We start from the raw sequence: 21,320 nt of genomic DNA on the forward strand, positions 1-21,320 counted from the left end.
TCCACTGGCCCTGCTGGCCTTCTTGAAGTCCTTCAGATGACCGGATCATCTTTTTCCAGGAGGGTACACATTTCAAACAAACATCTCGATGCTTATACCTGAAACGAGATCAAAAAGAAGAGGCTTCCCCCCCCTTTCCCCCACAATAATCTTTTCACATTCAAAACCAAAGCTACAGAAATTTAATCGCAGAATGCAATTCAATCATTTCTCATTAAATTTAAATATGAATGCCATTAACACATTTCCTGAAAAATGATAAAGAATCACCCCCCCCTTTTGATAGTAAACATTTTCTAAAATATAATACTATCATAAAACTATTCCTACAATTCACATCAGCATCTGCTTGTGACTGAGCTACAGTCATGTTGTTCATGCAGTGTTGTGTCTGGCAAGGTGTGAACGGCTTCTTCCTTATTTCCTTTCAACAGTGCCAACTGGGTTTCTAAACTGCCTATCACGATAGCTCATCCTTCTTTTGTGTGAAAAGTGACACTGTCTTGCCTTGTGTCCCAAACTTCCACATGCAAAACAAACGACTTCCTGATCTTTCCTAACTATTTCTAAACAATGCCTTGCTATGTGACCATCCTTTCCACATGCATAACAGACAAAGCTTTGATGAGGTCTCTCGTTGTCTTGACAATGTGACCAGCATTTCCACATGCATAACAGAGAGTAACACCTTCTGAATTTACTCTAATCTCTTTGGTCTCTGATGGAAACCGTTAGATAATCTACAACATTCTCTCCTGCCGAATGCAGCAACTGGATGTCTAGATTCTGCAGCTTTCATTTGACTTCTTGCACTGAAATGCTGTGTCATTTTGGAAATGATTTGCTCGTATGGTGTATTTACATCTACACGCAGAGCAATGGCTTCTCGCATGCGTGAACTACTCTGTGCAATTAATGCAGACTTAAACATGAGATTTTGTTTAGTTGCATTGGGCAAACCACTGTAACAGCTAAACATTTCCCACAACCTGGATGCAAATGGTAGAGGATGTTCTCCAATTTCCATTGTCACCTCAGTTATCTTTCTCAAGTTAACCAAATTAGTCCCAGCAAGTCTAAGTACAGCTTCTCTCCTTGCACCTTTGAAATAATCTCTTCAGCCTCGCAATTTTTCAATGACATGACATAGAATTTAGCAACTTGTTTTCAGTTTTAATTTCTTTTAATCTTTTCTAAGTTACCTTGTATGAGGCAAAAAGAGCTTGAAGTGCATTAGCAACTTTTCCCTCTTTATTTTTAGCTATTTTGGGACAATTTTTGAATTGAGACATAGCCCACTCGTAGGGGTCATCTGCCTTCTCTATCCCATTAAACATTCCCACTGAGCAGTGCTTAGCGATGTATTTAACTATCAACTCTGCCATTTTCCCAATCTTAATGAAGTGTGTTCAGCAATTCAATAGGCTTCTTTTCCTTCACTGACTGAACAGTGTTATATTTTTAAACCAGTTTACTTAGCCACAGTACAACGGGCAAATCAACACAAAAACACCATAGTTATGAAATAATTCTGTGACCACACTGCGTCGGGTCAATTCAGTTACTTTAGAATTTCATCAGAATGATCACAACTCACTCAGTTTCAGTTACTTTAGAAACAATAGGTCTAATACAACTTTGCTACCACACTACGTCAGGCTGATTCAATTACTTTAGAATCTTAACAGAATTATAACAAATGTCTTACACTTCAGGCAAAACAAGCACTTACAGTCTCAACTTCTGCAACCGTTTAAAAAAAACAACAACAATGTTTTTCACAGTACATCGGACAGAGTCAAACAGGAAGTGAAAGCAGAGGAAGCAGAGGGAGTGGAGCACGGTCAGTACTCGGGCGAGGACTCCCTCTGCTGGCTTGGTGTTACAGTCTGTGTTTTTTCTTTTTATATATATTTTCTCAAACAGTTCTCAGTTCTCAGCCACAGTTCCTCGGGCTCAAACTAATATTTATCAGATTAAAACAGGACTCACTATACTATAACACAACTATCATGAAATAATTCTGTGATCACACTACGTCAGATCAATTCAGTTACTTTAGAATTCAGTCAGAATTATAACATCTTCACAGTCAGTTTCAATTACGTTAGAAATGTACAACTTCAGACACAACACATCTAATACAACTCTGCCACCACACTGCGTCGGTTTGATTCGATTACTTTAGAATCTTAACAGAATTATAAGAGACCAACAACAAGTTTCAGTTACTTTAGAAACTTTAAACTTAAGCACTTTGCTTCAATTACTTTAGAAACAATGATTCCAATACAGCTCTGTCACCACACTACGTCAGATCAATTCAGTTACTTTAGAATTCAGTCAGAATTATAACATCTTCACAGTCAGTTTCAATTACGTTAGAAACTTACAACTTCAGACACAACAGATCTAATACAACTCTGCCACCACACTGCGTCGGGTTGATTCAATTACTTTAGAATCTTAACAGAATTATAAGAGACCAACAACAAGTTTCAGTTACTTTAGAAACTTTAAACTTAAGCACTTTGCTTCAGTTACTTTAGAAACAACGATTCCAATAGAGCTCTGCCACCATACTACGTCGGGTTAATTCAGTTCCGTTAGAATTTTAAACAGAATTGTACCGAATAGGCTTAAGAACTCCTCCTGCTAATACTGAATAGATTCTCTTCTATCCTTGCAATTTCTTTTCTAGATTTTTTTAAATGAGGCGATTCCCTGACAAAACCAGCAAAAAGAAAGAAACCGCTTTTCTAACCTTTTTTCCTGCTTTGTGGAAACTCCTGCGCTGGGTGGCTCGCCAATGTAAGAAAAATGATGAGGACGCTGAAGATTTTGATGAAGATGTTTATTGCAGCATAGCAGTGACAAAGTACATGTAGTACCTTGGGTTCAACGGAGTCAGAATGAACCACGAACATCCTAAGCTCAAACATTTTATACTCTATTACGTTCATCTTCCCGCATGTAAATGAAGTTTCGTCTTAAATGTAAATTGCGGATAACAATGAAAGTTGTTCCATTCCCACATCTTTGGTAGTCTTTCAGGTGGAAACAACCAAATGTTAAGGTGCAATTATATTCAAGTACCCTTTTGGTCAGCAGATGGTTCTTGATGGCCTACTGCCGCTCCCACGCTATAGGTGACGATTGATGAAGTAACGTTCAGGAGATACTATTTACATATTATTGAAAGAATTATCTCTATGATAATTAAGCTCTTTGTAGAAAAAGGAGAATAGTTTAATTGGAGTGGAAGTTTGGTCGAGGCAGACTAATTTCTTACAGATGGCAGAAGCTGAAAACACCGCGAGCGTCATCCGCGATTTAGTATGTGTGTAGTAAACAAAACTGTGCGCCACGCCATCCGCCATTCACTCATTGCTAAAATCATGGCACCGTATGCGTGATAAATGCTTCTGCAGATTTATAGTATTACTATAGCATTTCACCTGAGCATTGTGAATCACGCGTATGGCCATGATAAGCGCTGAATGAATGACAGGCTTTCTGTTGTAACATCGCCCACGGTCAATAAGGGTGACATCTAGTGGAGAAGACTAATGATAAGACTCACGTTAATCAGATCTTGTTTTAAATGTGTGCAGAAATAAATACCAGAAAAGATCAATTCGCGGCTCTTGAGAATCAATATCGAATCGATGTCATTTAAAAAAATGATCAATTGAAAAATCGATTTTTCTGCCCAGCCCTAATGCATAGGTTTTGCTTTGAAATGCAAATGAAACAGCTTTATTTACAAGTGGCTCTGAGAGAGCCTTTGAAGACATGTTTGCTTACGACCAGTCTAGAATGATTTCAGCATCCATGGCTGGATGAATAAATAAATGAATACATACAGTTGTAGCGTCTGCGTAGAATCATGCATGATTTTTGGGGTTTTATGGCTTAAGAGACCCTTTTAGCCTTTGACATTTGCATATAAATTACAGTACTGGTCACAGACTTTATCTACTCTATTTAGACAATAATTGAGCAGTTACAAATATATCTGGTATATTGCACGTGTTGTTTGTACGTTTCCCTATTAGATTAGCTGAGTTACCACTTGTTATTTGTATTAGTTAAAGCCCTAAACACTGATATTCAGGTGTATGTATGTATCTTTGGTTTAATCTATTCTAAATGTTTCTTTCTTGGTATCAATATTATCTGCTCTTTATTCCTCAAACAATGATGTACAGTATGTGATTGTGAAACGCATCATACGATTTGTACTATATTTTGGGTTAAAACTGCACCAATTCCAGACCGGCCATAAAACATGCAAATGGACCATAAAGTGAGACAAAGGAAACTTCTCCCGCTCAAAAATTCACGCCTGGTATTGGCTAGCCCACCCAAAGTCGGGGGGTAAAGAGGAACCCTCAAAAGTGATTAGCCCGAAATGATTTTTGCTCAGAAAACCCTCTTCTTTTGAGATGACACTTTCCAAAACTCTCAAGACTTCTTGAGATTCTCTTGAGTTTGTTTTCCGGCAGTTTTTTATTTTCAAGTAACTTCGATTCGCTGTGGACTTTTCCTATCTTCAGAAGAACCAGAAGTAAACTTCCAGCTCACTCCAGGAACTCATCAAAGACCTCCGTTGTCTACCGCATCAGGACTCTTGTTCAGCAATCGAAACCAATGCAAGTTCTCAATAGGTTGTGTTTAAGGTTGATGTGAAATACTGCCATTATTTTACTTTTCTCTCTTTTCCTTTGTTTCATTCTGTATATATGTGTTTTGCTTAGTTAGTTATGTTAGATATAGTTTCATTTATTAAATCCCTTATATTCATGATCGATTGCCTCTGTTTGCTGCTCACAATTCGAAGTCAATTAATGTTTTGAACCCTTGCTACATATGCTAAATTATGACTAGCACTGCATAAAGAAGGACAGTTATTCTTCCTTGGCCAGGAAAATAATCTTTCCTTGAATTGATAAATTATTATATTGTCTGCTCGGTGGACGAACAGATCAAATAATTGTAATATTGATTCTGCTACAGTTAATTCGAAGATATAATCTAAATATTTATTATTAATCATAACCAGTTATAATTAGTCATAAATATTTCCCTGTTGAGCTGATTTACTACACAGTCAACCAGTCATTACTGCAAATACGACCCCAAGAAATAGGTGTTTGTAATGCCTGTCCAAAACCACATCACATTACAGCCCTAGGCCTAAATGTTGTTCTTTTGCTAAAAATTTTTATGACTATGCTACCTTTCACAAGTTTGTGGTCGGTAATATTTTTAAATGTCTCTTATGCTCACCAAGGCTGCAATTACTTAATCAAAAAAGTATTCTTTAATTTGAAAGAATAAAAAAACATACCTACCCTAGTGAAGAAATAGTATACTTAGGCACAATTTATTCATATGCACAGTACTTTGTGTTAGGCGTGCTGGCTAAGTAATCAAGCGCTCGAAGAAGGAGTAAAGTTCAAAAGGAGTTTTTAATCATAAATAAAGGAGAATATCTACAAGTCCATAAACAAACAGTCTCAAATGCTCAGCAACATAAATCCAAATAATAGCAGACGATGAACTGATGAACAGACAGGCTTAAATACAAGAACAGGGTAATTAAGGAGAGCAGGTGTGTGGAACTAGTTAACAAATCAAAAACCATAGAAACAAATGAGGGAACACAGGCAAACTGGAAAGCAGACCCCTTGTCCAAATACCCACACTTGTGGTCTTGGCCACTTGAGAGCGTGTGCGCGCGACAGGAAGTAAGTCTGTCCCATGTCTTCAAAATGCCAAAGTGCAGTGCCCTTAATGGATACTAAATCCACACTATCTCGAATACCGCTCCAGAGCGCTATTCAAGGCTAAGTGTATCCCATCATGCATCATGTTCTGGAAATAAATCGTGAGACTTTTTGCCGAGATTTCGCAAGAGGTCACGGAAACCTTTCCAATGTAAGTTAAATATTAATATAATAATTAGATATTACAAATAATTTGGTAGAAAAACTGTTATTTTTACTTTTATTGGTGCAAAGATGAGTAGTGGTGATATTTATTTTGTACAACATTTGCAACTGCTTTTCATCACTTAATTAGAAGCACCACAAATTAAAATTGTCATTGTGGCGAGGGGGGCGTGGTTCAGCGAGGTCTGCATCGAGAGAGAGGCAGGAGACGAGTGGTGCGTAAGTAGGTCAAGCGCAAATGATAAACACCTGTCTTGTTTCAGTAATTGGTGTGGACAGACCGGATAAAAGGGGCCACCTGGAACATGATGGGAGAGAGAGAGACTGACTGGGAACGCGAGCCACCCGGGGAGACGGGTGTAGATACACGGAAGCAAGTTGTGTTATGTTTGTTATGAGTTATTGACTGCAAGTCTGACAGCGCTGAAGGAGCGCCGTATTGTGTGCGGTGCAAGAGAAATTTAAATAAAGCTCGCTTCCCAGCAAGCCGACCCTGCCTTCTTCCTTCCACACTCTTGAACCTTTACTACAGTCATTTTATAGGGACTACTGAACAGACATTTAGAAGTTGATTTTAAAATGCAAAGTATGTCAAATTAAAATAAAGCTGTGTAAACACTTGCATTTTTACAACAGTATAAGTGTGTCCCATCAAGTAATGAAAAGTTTGACACACACTTGTGGTCTTCACATCCACTTGAAGACTTCGGCCAAATACAGCAAATACGTCATATAAGTAATCAAGTGGTCAAAAACTTTTGACTCGTAGTGTATAGTCAACTCTAATTTCTACCTTTTAATTGGCTTAGAAATCAGATAACTGCTGGACAATAACCAATAATAATGATTTGCTTCTATACTACAAACACTTTTTTATCACATAATAAGGCAGAATAGTTTCTATACTGTAATAAATGCTATGTTAGTTAGCACTGCATTGTTCATATACTTTATTTATTACCTGGAGATAACTTAACAAACACAAATAAACCATATATTGTCGCAATCGTATGTTTAATGTCTTCATGCTTCCAAACGTTTCTGTTTTTCTGTGAAAACAACTGTTTTCATACAGCGAGAGCTGGACGCTTTTGTCCATATTAGGGATTTCCTGGTACGACTTTCTGCGGAGAGTGCCTCCGGCTTCGAGTATGAATGAAACACACACTGCATGAGTGTTTGTGTGATGTAATAAAACTGCAGCTCGTTAATAAACTTTTTTTTTTTTTTATTTAGATTTTTTAATCCATTTTATACAATCCGCCTTCATTTAGCAAGTGCACTCGCGCATTAACTATTTTCAAGTTCAACACTTTTTGTTCCATTCAGTTGTGGATGCTGCTGATTCACCGAGACCGCCGCGGCTCAGCAAAGAGACATGCGTGTGTGTGTGTGTGTTTTCCTTTGACAAAGTTTCCACAGAAATACTTAGCGATTTAAAATGCATTTTTCCTTACAAATTGTATGATCAGCATAAAAAAGGACAAGTACTTTTACTCTACTCACACTACATTTTTTGGAAGGTAATGGTACTTTTACTTGAGTATATTTTTTCAGTACTCTTTCCACCACTGTTTATAAGTAAGCTACGAGCTAGGTAATGTGATCTTTGGCAAAGGTTTTAACCTTAAAATTATATGACACCAGACAATGATTCTTTATAAATGAAACATTAATTTTATTGGCTATTCTAGATTCAAACTAAGCTAAAACCCACATACATACACACACATACATACAGATTATTAGAATGAGATGAGTTAACGGAGTTGCATGAAGTTTTCAAAGTTCTAACTCGTTTTCACGAGTGGTTTTAAATTCACCTGAGAGAATTCACAAAGCAGATATTTGGCTTATGTTTACTGCTTAAATTAGCTCGACACCAGTTCAACAGAGATAAGATTTTGTTCGTTTACTTCCGTTTTGCTTTGGTGACAGCTGAGTTGTTGAGAGGTTTTTGGTTTGGCTGCTGGAGGGAAATTCCGTTGCTGATTGGTTGGTCGCTTTGGTGCCGGAATGACGTTTGGATGACATCCTTTTGGGAGATCCCTTGTTGGATTGGTTGGTCTCTTGATGACGCCAGAAGCTTGAGCAGTCCTGCTAAAGTCTGAGTTTGCAAGACTTTAAGATCTTTGAAGATCGCGAAGGTTCAACTGAAGTGTTTGAGTTCTTAGATGGTCTCGCTGTATAGATTGAATCACGTTATCCCTGTTCTTTAGGTTTGTTGTTCTGCAAGCCTGAGGGTGTAATTGAGGATCAGAGACGAGCACAGAAGGCTAGTGTCACGACTCGCGCTCCTCCCCCGCCTGCGGGAAGGGGTAGGAAGAATCGCGAGTCAAAGGGAGGTAGGCAAGATCTAAGGGATGTGATCCAGACAAGGAGCCAGCGACGGGTAGGGGTAGGAAGAATCGCGGGTCAAAGGAAGGTAGGTAAAGACCTAAGGGATGTCATCCAGACAGGGCATCATCGCTTTTGTCCTGATCAGAGTGATACCTCAATATCTAATCATTTCCTTGGGGGGTCTTACATCTGCCCTTATCTTCCCATTCCTAATTCCCCTGTAACCACCACCTCTCCACCTGACCGAGGTTAAGTGGAAATTTTCCTGCATTACAGTCTCCTATGCTGGACCTTGATGTTTGGTTGGTTCTATGGCTTCATAATGACCACCTTACTTATGGTCCGGACCACAGGCTTCTTCAGACGGGGCTCTGACGCGGGAACCATGGTGGGTGAGTACGATCCATTTCTATATATATATATATTTATATATACTGTATATATATGTGTGTGTGTGTATTGAAGGCGCTGGTGGTTGTGTGTATAACCCTTCTGCTAGCTTTCTTTGCAGTGTTTCCCGGGACCTGTGTGTTTCTGTCCTTTTCTAGGGTAGGTCCTCGGTGAGCACCTCCTTGGCTGGATTCAGAAACTGGGTGCTCGACTTGCAGTGTTTATTTCACTCGTTGATATAGGTCCAGATGGTACGATAAGCCAGGTTTCGGTTTCATACTTCCTGGATCATGCGCCCAGGTCACAGGCTTCTGCGGGAGCCTTCTTGATCATCAGGCCCCCGGCACGGCACTGCAAAAATTTCCTGGACATCCGGGCTGGGCTTATGCTTTCATGCTGCCCTGTCTGATATACCGTATCTAGGTCGCCCTGAGGGGCCTCCCGATCACCAGGATATCCCCTCTTGCTGAAGCATCGAGCGGGAAATATAGGTGGCATTTGCGAGAACCTTCTCGTGTAATGCTGTCTCAGGCAGTGCTCCCCTCACCTTAGAGGGTTGTGCTGCCCTGTCTGATATACCGTATCTAGGTCGCCCTGAGGGGCCTCCCGATCACCAGGATATCCCCTCTTGCTGAAGCATCGAGCGGGAAATATAGGTGGCATTTGCGAGAACCTTCTCGTGTAATGCTGTCTCAGGCAGTGCTCCCCTCACCTTAGAGGGTTGTATTTGAGCTTGCCTCTCCCATTTGGCCCAGTACTTCCGGGTATCTGTGCGCAGATGCTTGGAAAACTCTTAAATCCATAATATGGTAAGTGCACACGTTAAGCTTTGCGCACTTTCTAAAAATCCACATAAGTGGTAAGTGCACGTTATGCTTTGCACACTTTCTAAAATCCACATAGCTGGTAAGTGTGCACGTTATGCTTTGCCCACTTTTCTGAAATCCTGTATGGTAAGGGTTACGCGTTATTAACCTCGTTCCCTTTCTCTGGGTTGGTTTAGACCCCGGTACCTTGGGCTCCACTCATCTAGGGTGTCTCTGTTGACACACTCTGGAAGCATCACTCCCCTCACCATTGAGGGTTATTGTGAGTATGGTGCTTTTCGAGCATTTAATTCTCTCTGAGGAGTTGGATTTCTCGCTCCATGGGCTGTTCTCGTGGTAGTGTTGAGCAGTGCTCCCCTTTTATCGAAGGGTTACCTGGAATGAGCACACTACTCCTCTGAATTTGGAGTTCTCCTCTCACATGAGAAGTTGAGTTCTCTGTTTTTCCAGAGCACCTGGAACCAGTAGCATCAGGTGAATTAGGCCCTTCCTCTGCCTCTCTGATGTGCTGAGTGTTTTGCTAGCTTGCAGTACGCTTACCCTTCTGATTCTACAATCGCGCTGTAGGTCGAGCCCCCTCTCATTGAGAGCTGGGTTTGTGCTCCCTCAGCTAAGGTAAACTACTGCTAGCCGTTCCAGCATTGGAACATGCTGTAGGTAGAGCTCCCATCTCGACTGAGAACTGGGTGTGTTGCTCCTTCAGCTAAGTAAATTATTGCTAGCTGTTCCAGCTTTGGAACATGTTGCAGGTCGAGCCTCCTCTCGTTTGAGAACTAAGGGTGTTGCTCGCTCAGCTAAGTAACTGCTAGCTGTTCCACCATTGGAACATGCTGTAGGTAGAGCTCCCATCTCGACTGAGAACTGGGTGTGTTGCTCCCTCAGCTAAGTAAATTATTGCTAGCTGTTCCAGCTTTGGAACATGTTGCAGGTCGAGCCTCCTCTCGTTTGAGAACTAAGGGTGTTGCTCCCTCAGCTAAGTAACTGCTAACTGTTCCACCATTGGAACATGCTGTAGGTCGAGATCCCTCTCGATTGAGAGCTGGATGTTTGCTCCCTCAGCTACAGATTTACTGCTAGCCACTCCAGCATTATAAGCCTTAGATCGAGTTGATGACTTCTCAAACATAGCGTTTTGGGATGCACCATTTCCATCTATGGGCTGCTCTTTCAGAGTGCCACGAGAACCCCTTAGAACGGTATTTCGGTATTTTTTGTTATGTAAAAGGCCTATGTACATAGGCCTATGTAAAAATCACATTATGACAATACTTCAGAAACTTTTAAACTTTTAAAGAACAAACAAATATCAATACACAGAATGTGAAATGGTCTCTTCTATAGTCTTAGGTGAGAACTCATACAGCGGCCTTATTTACTTCAATGATATGACAACATACAGTTCAAACAATCTTCACAGACAAACATTAATATGGCCTTCATACATCTGGATCATAAGATGAGTTGCCTCATTCATCCTTTACCGAAACTAGTTGTTGGGCTGAGAGAGCATGGACATGTCATTGGGGTTATGAAGTGGGCATCCTCTTTCAAAGGTTTTGTCCACTTAGTTTATATTTATATGTGTTTGTGCACTATAGGTCATATTTAAAGTATTTTATGTGCTCAGAGAACACCAAATATATATATTCGTCTTTAAGAAAGTACACTGGCTAGGTTCTTAATTCCATCTACATCATGTTTGAAACTTTTTAAAATTTATTTTTATTGTGGTGTTCTCTGAGCACATAAAATACTTTAAATATGACCTATAGTGCACAAACACATATAAATATAAACTAAGTGGACAAAACCTTTGAAAGAGGATGCCCACTTCATAACCCCAATGACATGTCCATGCTCTCTCAGCCCAACAACTAGTTTCGGTAAAGGATGAATGAGGCAACTCATCTTATGATCCAGATGTATGAAGGCCATATTAATGTTTGTCTGTGAAGATTGTTTGAACTGTATGTTGTCATATCATTGAAGTAAATAAGGCCGCTGTATGAGTTCTCACCTAAGACTATAGAAGAGACCATTTCACATTCTGTGTATTGATATTTGTTTGTTCTTTCACCCCTTAAAAGTTTCTGAAGTATTGTCATAATGTGATTTTTACATAGGCCTATGTACATAGGCCTTTTACATAACATGGATTTTAAAAATACCGTTCTAAGGGGTTCTCGTGGCACTCTGAAAGAGCAGCCCATAGATGGAAATGGTGCATCCCAAAACGCTATGTTTGAGAAGTCATCAACTCGATCTAAGGCTTATAATGCTGGAGTGGCTAGCAGTAAATCTGTAGCTGAGGGAGCAAACATCCAGCTCTCAATCGAGAGGGATCTCGACCTACAGCATGTTCCAATGGTGGAACAGTTAGCAGTTACTTAGCTGAGGGAGCAACACCCTTAGTTCTCAAACGAGAGGAGGCTCGACCTGCAACATGTTCCAAAGCTGGAACAGCTAGCAATAATTTACTTAGCTGAGGGAGCAACACACCCAGTTCTCAGTCGAGATGGGAGCTCTACCTACAGCATGTTCCAATGGTGGAACAGCTAGCAGTTACTTAGCTGAGCGAGCAACACCCTTAGTTCTCAAACGAGAGGAGGCTCGACCTGCAACATGTTCCAAAGCTGGAACAGCTAGCAATAATTTACTTAGCTGAAGGAGCAGCACACCCAGTTCTCAGTCGAGATGGGAGCTCTACCTACAGCATGTTCCAATGGCTTGCAGTACGCTTACCCTTCTGATTCTACAATCGCGCTGTAGGTCGAGCCCCCTCTCATTGAGAGCTGGGTTTGTGCTCCCTCAGCTAAGGTAAACTACTGCTAGCCGTTCCAGCATTGGAACATGCTGTAGGTAGAGCTCCCATCTCGACTGAGAACTGGGTGTGTTGCTCCTTCAGCTAAGTAAATTATTGCTAGCTGTTCCAGCTTTGGAACATGTTGCAGGTCGAGCCTCCTCTCGTTTGAGAACTAAGGGTGTTGCTCGCTCAGCTAAGTAACTGCTAGCTGTTCCACCATTGGAACATGCTGTAGGTAGAGCTCCCATCTCGACTGAGAACTGGGTGTGTTGCTCCCTCAGCTAAGTAAATTATTGCTAGCTGTTCCAGCTTTGGAACATGTTGCAGGTCGAGCCTCCTCTCGTTTGAGAACTAAGGGTGTTGCTCGCTCAGCTAAGTAACTGCTAACTGTTCCACCATTGGAACATGCTGTAGGTCGAGATCCCTCTCGATTGAGAGCTGGATGTTTGCTCCCTCAGCTACAGATTTACTGCTAGCCACTCCAGCTATTGGGAGATCCCTTGTTGGATTGGTTGGTCTCTTGATGACGCCAGAAGCTTGAGCAGTCCTGCTAAAGTCTGAGTTTGCAAGACTTTAAGATCTTTGAAGATCGCGAAGGTTCAACTGAAGTGTTTGAGTTCTTAGATGGTCTCGCTGTATAGATTGAATTAAAAGGCCTATGTACATAGGCCTATGTAAAAATCACATTATGACAATACTTCAGAAACTTTTAAGGGGTGAAAGAACAAACAAATATCAATACACAGAATGTGAAATGGTCTCTTCTATAGTCTTAGGTGAGAACTCATACAGCGGCCTTATTTACTTCAATGATATGACAACATACAGTTCAAACAATCTTCACAGACAAACATTAATATGGCCTTCATACATCTGGATCATAAGATGAGTTGCCTCATTCATCCTTTACCGAAACTAGTTGTTGGGCTGAGAGAGCATGGACATGTCATTGGGGTTATGAAGTGGGCATCCTCTTTCAAAGGTTTTGTCCACTTAGTTTATATTTATATGTGTTTGTGCACTATAGGTCATATTTAAAGTATTTTATGTGCTCAGAGAACACCACAATAAAAATAAATTTTAAAAAGTTTCAAACATGATGTAGATGGAATTAAGAACCTAGCCAGTGTACTTTCTTAAAGACGAATATATATATTTGGTGTTCTCTGAGCACATAAAATACTTTAAATATGACCTATATATATCATCATTCCCCAATTGCATTTGTAAAAGGTATACTATTTTACAAATTAATCTGTAGTGCACTAACTCTGTGCTTAATGAGAGGATGAAATAACTACATTTACAGTGTATTTTCAGTTAGTACACACACGCCAATCTATTTTAGTATACTTATCATGAAATAAATATATTTTAAATACAGTTCAGTATATTTATTTTTCACTAGGGTAACATTGACATAATTACACAGTATTGTTGTGATTACATTAAAAAACTTACAGAGGGCATACTAGCCTATCAGATATGCTAAGCTAACAGGCTAATTGGCTAGTATGCTAACTGGTAAGCCTGCATGCAAACAAAGAATGAAAATGTCTGATGTTTACCCTAATAGCTTTTGGTCATGTAATATGATGTGTGACATAATTCAAATGACAATAATTGTCATATTTATATATGTACTTAAGGTGACAAACATTATAAAGCTGTGTTTTAGTATTTCTAACCAGGCACTGAATGGGGTTCCTTTTACAAGTTATTTTTTGTCACATGCATACAGCAAAAAAAAAAATGGATGTGAAATACTAATGCATATATTTTTTATTATCACTGTATGTGAGGAGAAAAAGACTTGAAAAAAGTTTTGCTGCCTGGCAAATATTCATTTTATCAGTCATTATACAAATAATCACAGAACAACACATTTGATCAAAATAATCGTCTACTTCAGAGAGCGGTGTAATGAAATGAATATTTGGATATTTCACATATTTCACAATAAAAAGAAAATGAGTATTTCACTTAAAGCATTGAGGCATATAAGAAACCAATAGAGTTTAGTGTCATACACAACAGAAAAAGTACCAAATGATGTGAAAAATATGTGATGTATTCAGAGCAGTAATTCATATCCTGATCTATGAGCTGGAAAGTGTGTGTAATGGAGTACTCTGTTATCTGCAGTGGGCCTGTGGATTGATTTGTTTGAGAAGAATGGAGAGACATTTAGCTGGAGAAGAGCCAGTGTGTACTGCTGAGGACTGATGTCTCAGGTGTCACTGTGGGGTCGTTACCCCTCTCGGATGCCCCTCTACTGCCTGGCATCACACAGCCGATTCAATCCCAGGGTCCAATATATGTCGGAGGGATACTGGGATAAACTCCAAATGACAACCTACTGTAAGAAAAGCATGGCTCCGTTTCAATTTCCAGAGAAGCCCAGAGCAAATAATGAGACCAGCACTAAATGAGCCTTTGAGGAAAGTGCTATTGATGCATTATGATAATGCATTTTTCTTCTGGTCCTCATGATTTGTCTTTAAAAATAAGTTCAGAGATTCTTGCAGTGAAGGACCGTGCTAGTTTTTGCAGATTTAGAGGGGAAAAATTACCAACACAAAGAGTTAGAAAAAAAGCTTCATGACCAGCACTTTCCACAAATACAGTGGCCCCCAAAACGTTTTTGAACACTTAATGAATATCTTTGCTTTATACCAAATATGTGGCAAGTGCAATTTTTATGAAAACAAAAAACAGCACAAACACATTTAAAGCAAAACATTTCAGAAAATAAGTAAATATATACGTGGAGAATTGAATGACATCCAATGCTATTGAATATGCAAACATCAGTCGGGTAGAAGTTCTTCAGTATAATAATGTATCGTAAGTAGTCTTGGGACACAAATAGGGAAACTAAGTGCAGTTTTTAAAAAATAATTGATATTCAACAAGATACCAGAACTAGAGAACGTGAACATAATGGTTTTGTGAGTCACTTGAAAGTTTGAATACCAATCTAGGTAACCTAGTTTGCAATAGAGTGTTTGATTTTGTCTTAAAATATTTAGGTTTGTACAATTCAATTTGAATAACTGATATTGCATTTATAGTTGTGCTATAATGTGCTATGGATTTCAGGAAATGTGTTTTAGGAACTGAGAAAAACTTTATTATCCTAAAGTATAGTCTTACTTAAAGCCATTACCTCCTGGTAAGAGCATCTCCAAACACAGGTCTGGCTCCAGTTTCTTAGTGCATATTAAGGACATCTGTAGGCGACTGGCAGTTCTGCCAAGACCTCACAGCACTTACAGTACAGGAAGTTCCTTATAGAGGATAAATAATGGGTTTCATTCACTAACAGTGTGCATATGCATTTGTGAGTGAAACCTGTGTGTGAACATTTTTACACAAGAAATCATGATTCATCAATAAGTTAAAATTGTAACCCTGTATCATGTTTAATGCAGATTTCTAAAGTCTCTAAATCAGCAATCAAAATGTTGCTGAAAAATCTGTTTTACACAATCCACTACATGCCTTCTGTGATCTGATTGATTGTTTGTAAAAAAATTTGCAGGTAAAAGGCCTTCTATGCCCACCTTCGGCACATGGTACACGTGCCTTTTTGCTGTAAAATCTTTACTGATTTTTATAAAGTAAACATAAGAATACATATTTTTTTCAGTAATATTTCAAGATGACCAGAATATCAGCAACTGCACTAAATGACCATTTTTTTGCACCGTTTGGGCCGCTGAAGAAAAAAAAAACTGTGATGTTTTTCTTTGAGTACAAGCTCCATATATCATACTTTATGATCCATACAAGCCTGATGAATCAAACATGATACTCACATGCAATTTTTATTTCACATATTGTCTAAAGGTTCAATAAACTCTATATGACTATTATTTCACATGTCAAACTGCAAACTACAGTATTAATACATTTGTTGCAGTATTTATTTATCTTTGTTAATGTTAGTTAATAGTTTTAGTATTTAGTATTAGCTCAGGTTCATTAAATAATATTAACCGATAAAACTTTTGATTTTGATAATGTATTAATGTTGAACGAAGATTAATAAATGCTTTAGAAGTATTTTTCATTATTAGTTTATGTTTACAAATAGAGTTAAGCAATGTTAAGAAATGAACCTTATTGTAAAGTGTTACCGTTTTTTTTTCTTACTTTGGCGCATTAATGGGCTTTCACAGGAAATGTGGATACTGAGAAGTAAAAACTATCATCAGCCAAGCTCCTAATCCAGGCTGGGTGTTTCTTCAAATGCACCCCTTCATTCTTCTGTGCGCAGCTAAAAATACACATTTTGTCCCTGAGGCCAACATCCCATTCCAGATTTGTGGTTGCACTCAGTCTGTCTTTTCTCAGTGCTAGTTTATGGGCATCCATATGTCACTTCGGTGGGTACTCAAAGTAATTATATGGCCAGTGTCCATAATGAGTGCTGGGTCTGAGGTTGGGTTGGGCTTAGCCTTTCACAGTTTTGCTTTGTTAGTGACAGGATGTGAAAAAAGCATGTGCCCTGAACAAAAGCAAGGTCATCTAACTACCAAGAAAACATGTTTAGAGGCAGATAAGTACAAAGGCATCTATCTTAAGGCCAGTTCCCCTGTTGATTCATACGGTTACAGATTGTGGTTTTAGTAACCAGCATTATCTACGTATGTTATCAGCATGCTCATGTTCTCGTTCTTATCTGAGCATGATCGTGTGCCTGTGCACATTTATCTGTGTGTATACGTGTGCACATGCAAGCAAAGGAAAAATGCAGGCCTTACAGCACAGAGCTCTACCTGCTGCTCTCAAACATCCCAGTCCTCAGACACTTACTAATTTACTTGCATTCCCTCCCAGAATAATTTACTCTGTGTGCACAAACTGTCACATAACATTGGCTAGACATGAGCTAAGTTCATTGCTCCTGGAGTTGCTCATGGCCAGAAAACCATGTTAAAATGTAACAAGCTAGTGCACCTCAAAGAGGATTTGGATATACTCAACACTTTTGCGAAGCATACTAAATATACCCCTTTAAATACCCCTGAGGCATAGTTTTATAGCACCAGCCCAGGAAAGACTGAAAAAGGTCCATGAGAGGACATGTTGCTGTTAGCTCTTACATGGCCTTGTAAAACATTTAAATGTTCTTCCTGGGCAGCCCTCCAAATTTGATAAAGGATTGATTTACTTTGAGTCATTCCAAGCCAATCGATCAATAAAACAAGTGAGTGAAGAGAGCAGAGGACAATGTGAGAGAGGAAAGAAAACAATGGGTCTCCCTGCAAAAAAGAAAAAGAAACGAAAAACAGTAAAATGAAAAAGGGACTGAGATATATGACATACTGTATCATTTTTGTTGTGTGTATTTGAGCAATATGACAAGAGCCGATATGACTGTAGTCGACTGCAAATGTGAACTATCTTTTTAAGGTAAAGACTGGGATATATTTTTTTCATATGTGTGATTTTAGTTGCTTTAACAAATGTATAGTTGGTTAATGTTAGTCAATACATTAACTAATGTTAACTAATGAAAACTTATTGTTAAGTGTTACCAGGTTTACATTAAGTAATATTGTCACATTACGAAATATATGCAAAGTCACAATTACGAGAAATAAATCATATTGGCGAGATGTCATAATATTATGAGACATAAATACAATTTTCTAATAATTTTGATAAGATATAGCCAGATTCTCAGAAAAATGAAGTCACATTGTGGTTTGTGAGATATACAGTAGTCTAAATTATAAATGAAAGTTGTATTTTAAAGAAATTGTCACATTTTAAATCAAATTGTGAGTCAAAATATGATACAGTTGTACTTACAAAATATTGTCACTTTTTCAGATATAAAGTCACATTATGATATAAAGTAAATTCAAATGTATCATTATTTTGACAAGATGAAGTTTTATTTGTGTAATATAAACTAAAAATTATGATCATGAAAGTTGTATTTACAAGATTTTGTGAGATGTAAAAACAACTTTCTCGTAATTTTACAATATACAATATTGTCTTATAATGAGAACTAAAGGTAAATTGTGGCAATATGTTGTAAATATGATTTTTTTTCCTCATAGTTTTGACAAGGTATAGCCTTATTCTGAAATACAAATACAAAATATATACACAAAACTGACCATTGCACTAATTAACCTTTTCCCCCTTATTTTGCCTGCTCAGAAATGTGACTGAAGTTGTGACTGTGATGAAACGTGACTGTTGAAATATGTAGTATTCTGTAGATTGCCATTAAACATGGTCAAATGTGTTAAATGGAGCTGAACAAAGGGCAGGTGATGAGTACAGCTTTTTGAATGATGGATGGTGCAATTCTGCACATGCAGATTCCATGTAGGCCAGCTGATGACTACTAAACTACTGAAACATTCACAGATGCTGTATGACTAATCAAAGTAAGTTTGCTTACAGGAGAAAATCATGCAACTGCCCAATGGACTAGTCAGGAAAGGGCACACAATTTTCATGCTGGAATGCATCGTTCACTTACATATAACAGTATATGATGCATTTCACTGTTCTTATTGTTTTGTTTGAATGTGGCCAGACAGATTCATTAAAAATGTCCTAAAAGACACTAGGACAGGAACTTTTTTAATGAGTACAATCTTGGATTAAAGTAAGTCTTGATATTCATAGCTCATTTAAAAATATTACAGATTGACAGTTGTGTTACTCTTTAGCCAAAGAATTATTCAGGCTGCTTGAATATTATGCCACAAGCTCCAGAAGAGGGCATCAAGCTCTGCTGGAATGTCATGCTCATAATTTTGTCGGATCTTATGACTGCATGGTAAATTTGAGTCTTCTCATAAAACACCCTCTGATGGTATCAGGTGACCCGCTGTTATTGAATCTAAACAATTTTCAACTTAATTAATGTAAATCTTGTCTGATGAGTTCATAGATATAATAAGATCAGCCTCTGGACTGTGAATCACATGTTTCAGGCCAAATCTGTGACACTTTAATGGTCTTCAAGAGTCATAAAATTAGCATAGTTAAAAATGAATTTGACGCTCGCCGGCTGTTTTCCCATTAGTGGAAATGAAGAGTTGAATGAGATGTGTATTTGGGACAGTGTTCAGGAATGCAAAAACACTAACAATGCAGCTGAGGCGAGATTGAAATCAGATGAGTAGCACTTAGATTTAGTGAAGGGAATCATTGCTATACATTTAAACCTTGTTATTCATAATGCAACCTGATACCTTGCACAGCCACTCCATGTCACAAGCCTTAAATGATTTGTTCCCTAATATATTGAAATGCTGTTATAATTTACTTATGATGTTTCAGTCATACAGAAACATGATAGAATGCAAAAGGAGATGTTTTGAATAATGAAGTGGTCGACGTGTATGGTCAAAACACCTTAAAAGAATCATAAAAGTGGTTCATATGACTAATGTGCTAAATTCCAAGTCTTTTGAAGTCATATGATGACTTTACATGATTCACTGATAATCTGACTTTCCAGCAGAACTGCTGCAACCAGATTATTGAGTTAGTGAGTTGAACTGAAGAACTGAATCAGTCTGAATGATTCTTTCAGTCTGGTTTTGTTCATTGAATCACAGAAATGAATTTATTGAAGAATATATTTGTTTGATTTGACACAAAGCACATGGACCACTTTCAAGATGGTTTATATTTGACAATCCCAGTCTTCATTCACTTCATTATATTGAAATGGACCGGTCAACATACTTTAAAAACATTAATTGTGTTTTGTGTTGCTCAGAAGACAGGGTTATTATCATTAATTAAAACTATTGCATTTTTTGTGAAATAAATCTAAAATAAAATATAAATAATAAACTAAATGAAATGATGCCATGGCATTATATGAAATAAGATTAATCTGAAGCACTAAAATGACTGGAAACTGGAAATAAATAAAAAAATAAAACTGAAAAAAAAAAAAGAATAAACTTAATAAAAAACCTAATAAAACAAAAGCACAAATATGACAAAGCATATAACAAAAGTACTAAAAATGGAACAAATTAACATGAAAACTGAAAATATAAAAGTAAAAGCTAATTCAAAATAAAAAAAAATAAAGTCAATGTTTGGAACAATATGAAGGTAAGTTAATATTGAAAATGTAGGTCTTTTGGGTACTGCATCAAGAATGATTTTTTTTCTTTTTAATAAACATGTTTGTCCTCTCTGAGAGAACTTCTCTTTCTCCCTAGTGAATAGATTCTTAGTCTCACCCTCAGACATGTGATTAGATTTTCAGAAAACACTGTATTCTGTGGCTTATGCTCAACATGACAGTGATGTCGTAAAACAGTTGACTCCACAAATCTTTTAGTTCAAAACTAAATTCAGAAAAAGATTTACAAAGGGAAAAAATGTGAAAATATGCATTTATTTAACACCATTTGCTAAAGTGGAGTTTTTCAAAAGCTAAGTTCAGAGAACCTTGGGGTAGGGTTGCTGTACTTGCACAAACACTCAAAACATTCATTTCAATAACTTCTGATGTCTAGTAGCGAATATTGGATTGGACTTTATATTGGACTTTATTTGTTTAGAAGACGTTAAAGTGCTATGGGTTTCATTACATCATATAAAAACAGAGAACTATTTTATTCTTTCCTACGTACAAATCTTATCCAGTATTACATGAGCTGAAACGTGGCTCTAAGCTGGTCTGAAATGTTTCGTTTAATTTAATGATAAGATCAGCAGGGTGAGAGAACATCTTAACATCTTATCAGGAATCGCCCCACCAATAATATGATTGCAACAAATCTATTCCACTTATCATCCAAGGAACATAAACATCCCATATCAAGGCTATATTGAGATGTGATAAAGTCAAAGACAACAAACAGCACAGAGCGCCAGAATTCAGATGTATGCTTTTACATAATCAGAAGAGTTTTTACATATATATATATATATATATATATATATATATATATATATATATATACACACACACACACACGTGGGGAGACTCTCTCT

The 21,320-nt window shown here is 37.9% G+C and overlaps 1 long non-coding RNA gene across 1 annotated transcript; it reads left to right on the top strand.

Annotated features, from left to right (window-relative positions):
- Window positions 1-1,824: 1,824 nt before the first annotated feature.
- LOC107556565 (uncharacterized) lies at window positions 1,825-19,946 on the top strand. The gene is made up of 3 exons (XR_001605292.1): window positions 1,825-1,891; window positions 5,363-5,372; window positions 19,936-19,946. It is a non-coding gene; the product is annotated as an uncharacterized lncRNA (long non-coding RNA).
- Window positions 19,947-21,320: the final 1,374 nt, after the last annotated feature.

The sequence above is a fragment of the Sinocyclocheilus grahami genome, unplaced genomic scaffold (genome assembly GCF_001515645.1).
Source record: "Sinocyclocheilus grahami isolate Dianchi unplaced genomic scaffold, SAMN03320097.WGS_v1.1 scaffold573.1, whole genome shotgun sequence".
Taxonomy (NCBI): Eukaryota; Metazoa; Chordata; class Actinopteri; order Cypriniformes; family Cyprinidae; genus Sinocyclocheilus; species Sinocyclocheilus grahami.